Source organism: Procambarus clarkii, chromosome 16, assembly GCF_040958095.1.
Source record: "Procambarus clarkii isolate CNS0578487 chromosome 16, FALCON_Pclarkii_2.0, whole genome shotgun sequence".
In the NCBI taxonomy this organism is placed as follows: domain Eukaryota; kingdom Metazoa; phylum Arthropoda; class Malacostraca; order Decapoda; family Cambaridae; genus Procambarus; species Procambarus clarkii.
This window is the reverse complement of record NC_091165.1, coordinates 50,078,359-50,089,208: the sequence shown is the minus strand read 5'-3', so window position 1 is coordinate 50,089,208 and position 10,850 is coordinate 50,078,359. Positions and strand designations below refer to the sequence as shown.

The window sequence follows — 10,850 nt, the reverse complement described above, 5'->3', positions numbered from 1 at the left end:
GTTGAAGGTATTGAATGGGTTTTAGGTACACGAGAACGGAAACGGAACGGAAATAAATGCGTAAAACGGGTCACGTTTGCCGCGAGAGGGGAGCGCAGTGTGGGCACTTGGGTGTCAACAAAACAATGGGCCGACCACGTGACCGGGTAGGCCGAGATGCCATGTGTTCGGTGAGGGAGAACGGGAATTTCATGGCGAAAAATCTGAGAGTATCCCCATCCAGATCGGTTAGAAAATGGAATTTATACAAATATTTTTTCGCTGGACTACAGGCGTAGTCTGTTATGCGGAAACGTAAGAAAATACGGTGACGACCTATGGCTAATCTAAAGCGCGAAAGTGTTTTAAATTAATTAATTAATATTGCGCCTTACATGATGAGAATGTTGGCCTAGAGCAGTGGTTGTTGATAGGACCCCGGACTGGTACAATATTGGTGAATATTGACGATGGGTGGGTCGCTGGAAGCTCACACCTCAGGCGACATCGCCCTACAAGGTCGCTGGAAGATCACACCTGAGACGACCTCGCCCTACAAGGTTGCTGGAAGCTCACACCTTGGGCAACTTCGCGACACTTGTCGCCACCTCAAAGATGTTGAATAATTCCGAATATGGAGTAGCAGGTGTTGGAAACACATTACCTTCCCACACAGTCTGCACTGGCCAGAGTTTCTCCTGTAACTGGAATTCGCTACTCACCTGAACTCTTTGCTGATTGGCGATGACTAGGATTCCACTATGACTTTATACAGTTATGTGGAAAAGACCGATGCTGCGAGATGACCACTTGTTCCCTCGATCCAGCCGTGTACGCTGACACAGGCGAGTCTCAGAGTCGCCAATGATCTCAGTCGCCCTCCTGGCAACGTGCAGGATTCACCATAGAAACTTCCCCAGGAAGTTCTAATTGGTCACTCCTAGATACGTTTTCGTCTTCTCATGCACAGACACTTTGTAACGTGAAAATATTCCAGTTCCTCACTCGCCGTTATCATGTCCTCTGTGCACAGGTATTAAAGGTGAAGTGCTGACCCGGGAGACTAGCCTGCACCACTCCAACTCTGGCTTGTCACGTGACCCTCGATCGTCTCTCCACTTGTTCAATCTGCTGGCAAATTCACCTCCATGAAGACCTTGGTGTTGCTGTTCCGTTCAGTGTCTCGTCTAAACATCTCTGGGCAGTGGCACAGCTGCTCGCTGTTGGCCACAAGCCAGGAAACCCGGCGAATGGCCACGCAATACAGGTTGGAATTTGGCAAGTTAACCAGATATTGGGCAGTCATGATCCATCTGCTCGCCTTACAAGTGGCGATAAGCCCTAGTTAGAAACCTCCAGATGCGAACAACCGAGAAGGTCGAACCAGTGAAGAATCGCAATCAATCAGCTGAAAGATACTTCGTCGACGGTCCACTCCATGGAAAAGGTACAGAAATAAGATACCGTGTCCGTGAGAACAATGGACATATCCATAGACATGAAATACACAGAACAAATTTCCGAAAATCCAGAAGCTGACCTAGACTAGTTTAGTTACGAATGGATACGACCTCATGGAATGCACTACCGAGGAGTAGGCGATCTTGAGCAAGAGAACAGTCTCTAGAGGAAATAGAATTCTCTGCAGACTGCTACACAGAAACAAACTCGTGCACCGTGCTGTGCGTCCGACGGAACAGTCCCACTCAACGTCCCTGGGAAGCCTGGTGGAAGCTGGTCACAAAGCCCTGCTGCGAATCAGAGGCGTCCAGGAACACTTCACACAACATGGAGGGGGATGGTGCCCCGAACCTGATGATCCTGGCAGCAGAGGAACCTTTAACATCCAGAGCCAAACCCTGCCCATGGAAAATAATAGAAAGGCAAATTTACTGCGATCCAACACCAGACTGCGACGACGATGCAAACAGAGCAGAGTTGCAAGATGCAGGGACAGAGATGATGACCAGGAATCCCAAATGAGGCCCAGTAAAATCCAAACGTATGTTTGAATCAATTGACCAGTTCACCAAAAACCTGAATCTGACAAGATGGGAAAGAGCCAGATCCCTGGATAGCTGTTACATGAACTTAATAGGGGCACAATCCAGTCATTCGTCAAGGGAAGTAAACACACAAACACTTTGGAGTGCCTACATTCAAAGTGCCCGCCAGACCGAGTATTTCATACCTTAAATATAACCGAGCCCAGATTAGTGGAGGGCAACCGTGCACGGCTCCCCCCTTGCACACCTTTAGGCAAAGAGAAGACAACAGCACATTGGTGAAAATGTACCTCTTGATCCTCTCGCTAGATTCGTGCTTGTACATGCCTATTGGCAGAATAGTGAGTTCTCGCCAGTCATCTATTCTAGCTCTTGCCTACCTTAAGAAGGTAGTAGGTCTTGCTTAAGCTTCTCTCTCAGAAGCCTACAGCTCAAGGTAAGCCCTTGTTACCGATACACAGTCTCGCACAAGGTCTGCTGCTATTAACCCCTGTGACCACCTGAACAACCCCGAGAAGATGTGATCAGATCACCACTACCCGTGCCAACCTGGTAAAAATGTGGCGATCAAGATTGATTAATGTAGAAAGGCAGGACCTTAAAAGTGACAAGTCTGATTGTGGGGGTTTTCTTTTTTGCTTTCCCGACTGCAATGCGTACGTCGCCAATGTACATGTGGCAGACGCTTCACGAAGCTGTCGGAATTAGCAGAGAAAATACGAGAGCAACCGTACAGGGCCTGGGAGCAAGGTCTAGTTAGTCCTTGAGGGTCTCTTCTCAGACTAGCCTCACCTGGTCCTGCTCCACGTTGATCGTTGGAATCTCCTCAATGATTTAACACTTTAAGGGACTCCTAGGGTCTTCATCACATTTATAGTTTAGTGAATTGGGCAACTCGGTGTTGAAGACACCTAGAGCTGAAAGCTTGAGTAATTTGTTGGCAGTATTTAAAGTGGCTCAACAGAAACACCGCATAAAGCTTAACAGTAGTTTATTTACTAACTTAGCCACTAATACAAAGGGTGCTTGATTTACTTTATATTGGCTATGGTTGCATTAGCAAGACTCTTGACATCTGGCTAATGAACTCGGATCCACTCGTGGCAAAACACCTAACTTAACACAGTTGACAGCCAATCATTAACACGGCAACCTAACTGCCGGTATGCAAAGGGATCACGAGAGTTCCAACCGGATACTCGGGTAATGATGATATGCAATAAACACAATGGCACTGTCAATGAGACAGGCAATAACATGCACAATAATATCATCATACACCACACATTTAGTATTGTGTATGAAGCTCACATTCACAGACGAGTGTAATGCCGTGATACCGCACAAATAAACACGCCTACACTGTCGGGTTCCTTCACCTATAACCTGTGTCAGGTATGAGTAGGTGAGAACTGTGGTTGATCCCTCAGATCAACACACACACACAATAAAACAATGACAAGATCTTGTAATCGCAGATAGGGTACCTCTCTTACCCACTCGGGCACATTTATGCAAGAACTCGTAGGTGGCCTGACAGCTGGGCGATCGTTCTGACGTGAGACCATTGACAACAGGGTTTCCCACAAACCGTACTTGACACGATGGTACTCGTAGGAGGGCGTGCTGTATGTATAACTGACACACCCACACACACTCTGGCAGTGAGTAAGGGTGGTGACATCACGTGGTACAGTGAGGGCGGCAACAGGTGCCTTGATGCTACTGAGGTACTAGCTACACGCTCTGGACTGAGTGGCAGCTGGCGGCTGCAGGTTATGTGGTACCATGCAGGTACACTTGTGGTAAAGTCACACACAGGTTACTTAGGCGGCGGCACTGCCTTAGTTCACTCCAGGTCACTCAGACAATCTCCACTTGTCACTAGGGGTTACCTGATACCAGTCTGTTTTGCTCTGGTGATTTGTCACTTAGGCTTCTGAACAATATAGTCACAGTCGTGAAGATCGGTGCACTGTGCACTGCAATGAGCCATTCAAGTCATCTGTGGGAGAATCTTGAGACATACTCCCACATTGATGCCTCACAATGTATCCTTAACAGTCCCTAAACCGTGGATAAATCAGGATGGGCCAGAACATGTCTTTGACCATGTAAAGGCATCCAAGAGTCTGCCTATAAAATCAGGCAAACTTGTGCCTGAGTGAACATGTTGAAGGTAGGTCAAGAAATGAAGCCAACGTCCCCAGTGGCACCGTAGAAGTGTCATTTCTAGAAGTGCCCAGAAATCGTCAAATTTAGTGAAAACCAGAGATTATTTGATCTTTTATGTAACAGACGATAATTGATTTCGCAACTTTTTTTTATAGTTAATCAGAGGTGAACTGGGGGATGGACACAAAAACTAATTAAAAGTATAACATGTATATTATAATCTTAGACAAAAGTTATGTTCTCTGGCTATAGACACAATTATACTTGTAATAGTAATATTATGAATAGTTCACTTCATACAATATATCATGTAATCACTGATAAAAATATTTAACCTAGACACAAAACGCAACAAAATACCCCTACCTTAGGTGTTCCCCGACCAACTCCCCCACAAACCACTAAAGTGGTGGGCTCATTAATCGTGCTCTGGCTATTCCCACAGTTACCACATGGCAGATACATTCTCTAATAAAACACACTACATACGAAAGTGAAAGTAACCACTTTCAGACACACTGTTATACTAACAGTTAATTCTAATAATATAACTAAACTAATTAACAATCTTTAGTCATTGTCGCCATTTATGTATATAATGGTTCAACAAGCTGGCAACATACACTGGCGGACTCATCTCTATCAAACTCTCACGTTCATGACCCGTTCGCCCAACATAAAAAATCCTGCTCTCTTCTACAATGGCATTCAATATACAATAGTCATACCTCCTAATAAATCACACAATATGCATATCACATTACATGCAAATGTACTCCTACAGTTTGAAATGGGTGAATAAAGTATGTTACTCATTTTGTCTGTGAGATCCTCTGGATCGTAACAGGCCCCAGATGTAATTTACCTAATGCTCATAGGATATTCGATGATTCGATATTCGATGGCATGTTCAATAAACTTCCTGTAGTCATTAAACCATTCAGAAATTTTCCAACTAATTGCCGAGTGTTTTAAAATTAAATATATCGCATGCTTCTGACGTTTGCCAGATACAAATATAAAATTCCGTCCTAACAATTTATTGTATATAATTTTTTGTTATATATAAAAGAAATACACAATGTACAAAACAAGCAACTGCAGAATAAACAAGTCATAAATACATACAGGACAAATATAACAAAGTAAGTAAACACGGATGCAAACTAAACATACCCAACAAAAACCAAGATAGAAAACACATGATACAAGGCACAAAAAGAGAGAACCCTGAAACGGGCACTGGAGTTTATCACAAACAACAGAACGTTATAAATAAATAGCAAAATATATAAATAACATAAAACATAATCACATCCACAAACCCGTAAGCACAGAAATACAGAAAGAGAACACACAAACAAGCCCGGCCCAACAACCCAAACACAGGTGCAAAATAATACATGGCAACAACAGGCCTCCGAAACCACCGAGAGGCAAAAATACAAAACTACAGGAAACAAGAAATAATAAATACAGAAATAATAAATACAGAAAATACATAAACAGGGAAACACAAACAGAAATAACATAAATAACAGAAATGTTGCACAAAGAATAAAGCAATTCCTGAGGCCAAGAAAAGGAACACATGCACACAAGCAACATACACAACCGCACCGCCCGCCACCCCAACACAATACACGGGCGCGCGCAACTACACAAAAGAAATAACACCAAACACCCACAACCGCACACAACCACAACACAAACATGTATACCAAAGGCAAAGCACAAAACAAAACGCGAACACAACAAAACAGGCCACGCATGGGCAAGAACACCCACACCGCCCACATGCACAGACAAGGACACCCACCTGTGCACGCAGGCACCGGGGAAACATCACGCACAACACAGATAGAAACCAAACACGCCAATCACTCATACTTCTCCGGGTACTCCCGAGCCGGAAACCGTAAGCAATAAGCTTCCCGAACAAGTTGGTCAATTTCAGGAAGCGGACGTCCAGGAGGTGCAATAGGTCGAGGCATCGAATTCGGTACTCCCGAGACAAAACATTACGCCCATGGAACCCAGATGGTAGATGAGCACCAGGGAACAGGATGCACCAGGTCATCACATTCAAAAGCCAAAGTATCCTCAGAGCAGACCACCTCGCCAGACGATACACACAGGTGGACACAGGGCCACACACCAGGAACCACACCGGACATCAAGGCAGGCTGCACACCGGCCCGCCCACTAGGGCATGCACTCCGGTCGACGCCAGGCACCGCACCGAGGCCCGCGGAGGGTGGCTCGGCAGGAGCCCCAGCGCTCCCACCAACTGGAACAGGAGCAGAGGCCCCCCGCCACACATCCTTCGACAACACCACAACAAGGTCACGATCACCATGGGCAACCGCCCACTGACGGGAGCCACCAGCAGGAGGCAGTGTCCAACACAGAAGGTACCACTGGAAGCAACACAGCGTCGGCCAGAGTATCATCATCCATCGCATCACGCTCCTCTGCCCACGACCGGCGAGGCGATGCACCCCGAGCCGAGCGACGGCGCTTAAAAAGAGGCCGCTGATCATCGGAACTGTCACCCGCAGAAAGCAGTGCCCCAGAAGAACCATCTGCAGGTGGCCCCAAAGCCGGGGCAGCACGATCATGCAGAACAGCATCTTCAACAACGCAGGGCAAAAAACCACCACTAGGCACGGAGACCGGAATCGGAGAAGGAAGAGACACAGCAGGCAGAAGGGTAGACTGCAACACACGTGAGGCATCCAGGGAGGGTGACATAACCGGCAGAGGAGAAGAGGTACTTGCTAACGAAGAAACTGCCAGAGTCGATGAGGCAGAGGGCGTGGGTGGAGAGACAAACCACCGCCCCGCCATCCCCGGGAAGCACATGTCCTTCAGCAGGCGATGCAGGCTCCACCCCTACAGCAACCCCCAAGGCCACCAGTTGTGGATGCACCTCCGCAGTTATTGAACGACGAAGGTCCGAAACAGGCGCTTCTTGGTCTCCCGAGCTCACCGGTGGGGCAGACATATCGGGTCCAGACGGAGCGACAGCTGGAACCGCCGCGGGAACCACACCAGGCACCTGCACAGAACGAGAATCCGCCGGAGAATCCACACGCACAGCTAAGTGGGGAAAGTCATCCTCCAGGAAAACTGAAGGGGCCTCAGCACGAAGAGCATCGCAACCAGCAGCTACGTGGCCCTCAGCACGACACCGGAAACACGTACGGGTTTGACCTTGATAAAAGGTCCGCTGAGGGAGCCCACGAAACGAGACCCTGGACGGTATAGGGCACGTGAGCCGCATGACAAGCGTGCGTGAACCCAGCCGGACCCCTTTCAGCCGGCCCGCACTCAAAATGTTGAACCGGTGCTTCACAAACGTCTCAAACCGCATAAACAAGGACATGAGGGCCGCCTCGGGGAAGGTCACTGGCACACCGTGAACACTCACAAACGACAAGGGCCCCCAGGGATCCGAGATCTCCACAGCCGAAGCCAGAAGAGGAAGCGTGTGGCCTTCCCAGCGAGCCACAAATTCCTGGTAAACATGTGACGTGGCAAACGACACCGCAGCACGGGTAGGCGATAGCTTCTCGAGGCCCAGGAGCTCGGGTACGTCAACACAGAGGACGTCCAGGAGAACAACTTCTACAACGGGCCAGTCTACAGCAGCAGAGAAGGCCAGCCTCAGTGTCGATCCTCCAAATACGGGTAGTACCAGCCGCGTCCATATCGGCAGGTGGGGCCCCGACCAGCGACTACTGACAACTGGAGCCCGACGTCTGCAACCCCTTGTGGCGCAGTCAGGAAATCATATTATATATAAATTTACACTTTTTTTTTTTTTTTTTTTTTTTTTTTTTACACCATGTATATACCACAGAAATTGAGTACCAGTGTGGAGGCATCGATAGTGTTAGGGACATTGTTAATTATGATGTAAACATTTTAAAAATATAAACTTGTTAAAAAGGGTACAAGGCTGGGTGCAATGAGTGTTACCTGATACCAGGCAGTTTACGAGACTAGTTGTGTGTAATTGTTTCGTTGTGTGTAAATGTTTATTGGTCACAAGAGCTTGGGTGAACACAATGCATCAGGCATGTGTAAAGTGTTTATACTTGCACATTGTTAAGAAACATACTTTAAAAAGGCGTACTGTTGTTTCAGGTGTGAGGGACTCCAGGTCTTGTCCACCGTCCATTGCCAGTGTTGGTGAGGCAGCTTCTGACACAGCATGAGAAAACAGGTCTTGTCCTCCGTCCATTCTTGTTTATTTGAAATAAATTGTTTAAGTAATCACATGTGAAAGATGGTTAAATATTAAATATGGCTTTTAGAGTTAATACAAATTGTTTCAATGAGTGACTTGGCAATTTTAAACTGGATTAAAACAGGTGTAGCAACTACATTAGAACTTATTCAGCAGCGTTTTAGACATTCCAGGAAGACCCACACTGCTAATGAATCATACATGTTCCAGGGGTCCCACGAGATACTAATAACATCTGACATACCAAGTGGTCTCCAGTGAGTAAAAAAAAATGGCGGATGCCACAGTCAGCAGCAGTCTCACACCGTGCAGCAGCCATAGTCACACACCGCAGCAGGAGCAATAGTCACACACAGCGCAGCAGCAGCAGGAACAATAGTCACACACCACACAGCAGCAGGAGCAATAGTTACACTGCACAACAGCAGCAGTCACACACCAGGTCGCAGCAGCACCAGCCACTCCCACCAGGCAGCGGCCTCACCAGTCCCCACTCGCCAGGCAGTGGCAGCACCAGAGAGAATGAGGTATTTACACCAGTGTAAGAGAATGGACGAAGCAGTAGGACTCTCCTGTTAACCCTTAGACTGTGCAATATATATATATATATATATATATATATATATATATATATATATATATATATATATATATATATATATATATATATATATATATATATATATATATATATTTGAGAAACAAAACCAGAACTGCTCAATACATTAATAACTGTTTTAGTGTCTAGTGCCTTAATTTAAACGCCCCATGTGGGATAGGGGCAGCTATAGTGCACCCACAACAGATACTTGACAGACGTCCCCAAGAAATAAAATCGTGGCAAACATTCCTGGGTGTGAGAGCTTCAGTACTGAGCGAGCCACCAAGGCTGACGCATGCAGCATGAGCTCACAGGACCGCTGGTCAGCTTGTGACCACAGTATCAGCTCGTTGATGCTGTGAGGTGGGCTTAGTGGGCGGCTGCCGGAGTGTGAGGCTCCTTGGGACAGTCCTCTGTCCTTTTGTAGCCTTGTGCTCCTGCTGCTGTCCTCTCTAATTGTACTAAATAACTTTTCCTTTTCCTTCTGTTTCGTTTTTCTCCCCCCTCTTCTCCTATCTGCTTGTCGTTTCCTGCCGACCTTTTGCTTGTTTTGGTTATTCCTTTGGACTACTTCTATTTTGACGCTCGGGTGCGTGAGGAGGCATACTCTTGCACCCATAGAACTGTAGTACCTAAAGTTGAGAGCAAGGGGAGCCTTTTATTGTCAATCCTCCTTTCGTCACTGAACCCGATCTCGCCAGACTGACGGTTCTTAAGGTGGCGTTTATGAGGCGTATACTCACGACGCACCCCTAGGGGGCCCCAACATGATCGGTGATAGCTTCTTGTTGAGTGTTCTGCCTCTAATTGTGGCTCCATGGTGGGTATGGAGGCACATTCGTGGATGAAAATGTTTCTTTGTATTAATGTCGTTTAATGTTTCTCTTGTACCCTCTCAGGCTCGGGGTGGGCGACCAAGCCCCTGAGACGGACTGTATTGGATGACCAGGCTCTGTAGCCTTCGCTGCGTTGGGTTCGACCTTGCTCCTCCTTTGACCATCCTGAATTCTTCCCCCAGCTCCCATCCCTCCTCTGTGGTTGGGTCGAGCCTCAAGCCCACAGTAGTGACCACTTCGTCCCCTGGAACGGCTAAGTCTCTCGTTGTGACTACTACGCCTTTTAACCCCTCTCTCTCTCTGGGGGTTCTCAACGCCGTCCGCGCCACGGCCGCACTCGCTCGATTCCTTCCCTTTCTGATACGTATCGGGCCTCGTTTGGTCCCGCTTCATGGGCCAAATACTTTGATCTCCTCCTCCTTGATTCCATGCCTCCTGACGATTTCTCCCTCCATCGGCATCTTGTTGATTCCCTGGATGCCTCTGTTACCTTCAACCCCACTCGTTTCGGTACACATGTCGTTGCTGCTCCTTCTCAGGATGCGGCCTCCCACTTGGCTTCTTTATCCTGCCTTGGCGAGACCCCTGTTCGGGTCTCCAAGAATGTTCGGTTGAATGCCAGTGTTAGCACTATTCTCCTTCTGCCCCATGTTGCAACCGGTGTTCGGAATCTGCAGGACTGCCACGATGATATTCGGCATATCCTTGAGGCCCAGGGTCATTCTGTCCTCCAGGTAGATACGTTTACTCGTGCCCCTCGTGGTCGTCGCCGTCAGTCCCTTCGGGTTGTGAAGATTACCTTTGATGGTAGGACCCTTCTACCCTCTGTCATTCTTGCTGGTGCCAGGTGCTCTGTCCAGGAGTACATTCCTTCTCCTAGGCTCTGTAACAAGTGCTGGAGGTTTGGGCATGGTGCCCTCCGCTGCTCTGGGACTCTCTCTCTCTGTCCTTTGTGTGGGGACGAAAGTCTCTCTAATTCGGAGTGCACTTCTCCCCAG

At 47.6% G+C, this 10,850-nt stretch overlaps 1 long non-coding RNA gene across 1 annotated transcript in view; it reads left to right on the top strand.

Moving 5' to 3' along the window:
* The first annotated feature begins 8,234 nt into the window (after positions 1–8,234).
* The window catches only part of LOC138365220 (uncharacterized), a 49,008-nt gene continuing 46,392 nt past the window's right edge, over positions 8,235–10,850 (top strand). The window contains exons 1-2 of the long non-coding RNA XR_011228779.1: positions 8,235–8,391; positions 8,626–8,942. This is a non-coding gene — a long non-coding RNA (uncharacterized lncRNA). The remainder of the gene's footprint in view (positions 8,392–8,625; positions 8,943–10,850) is intronic.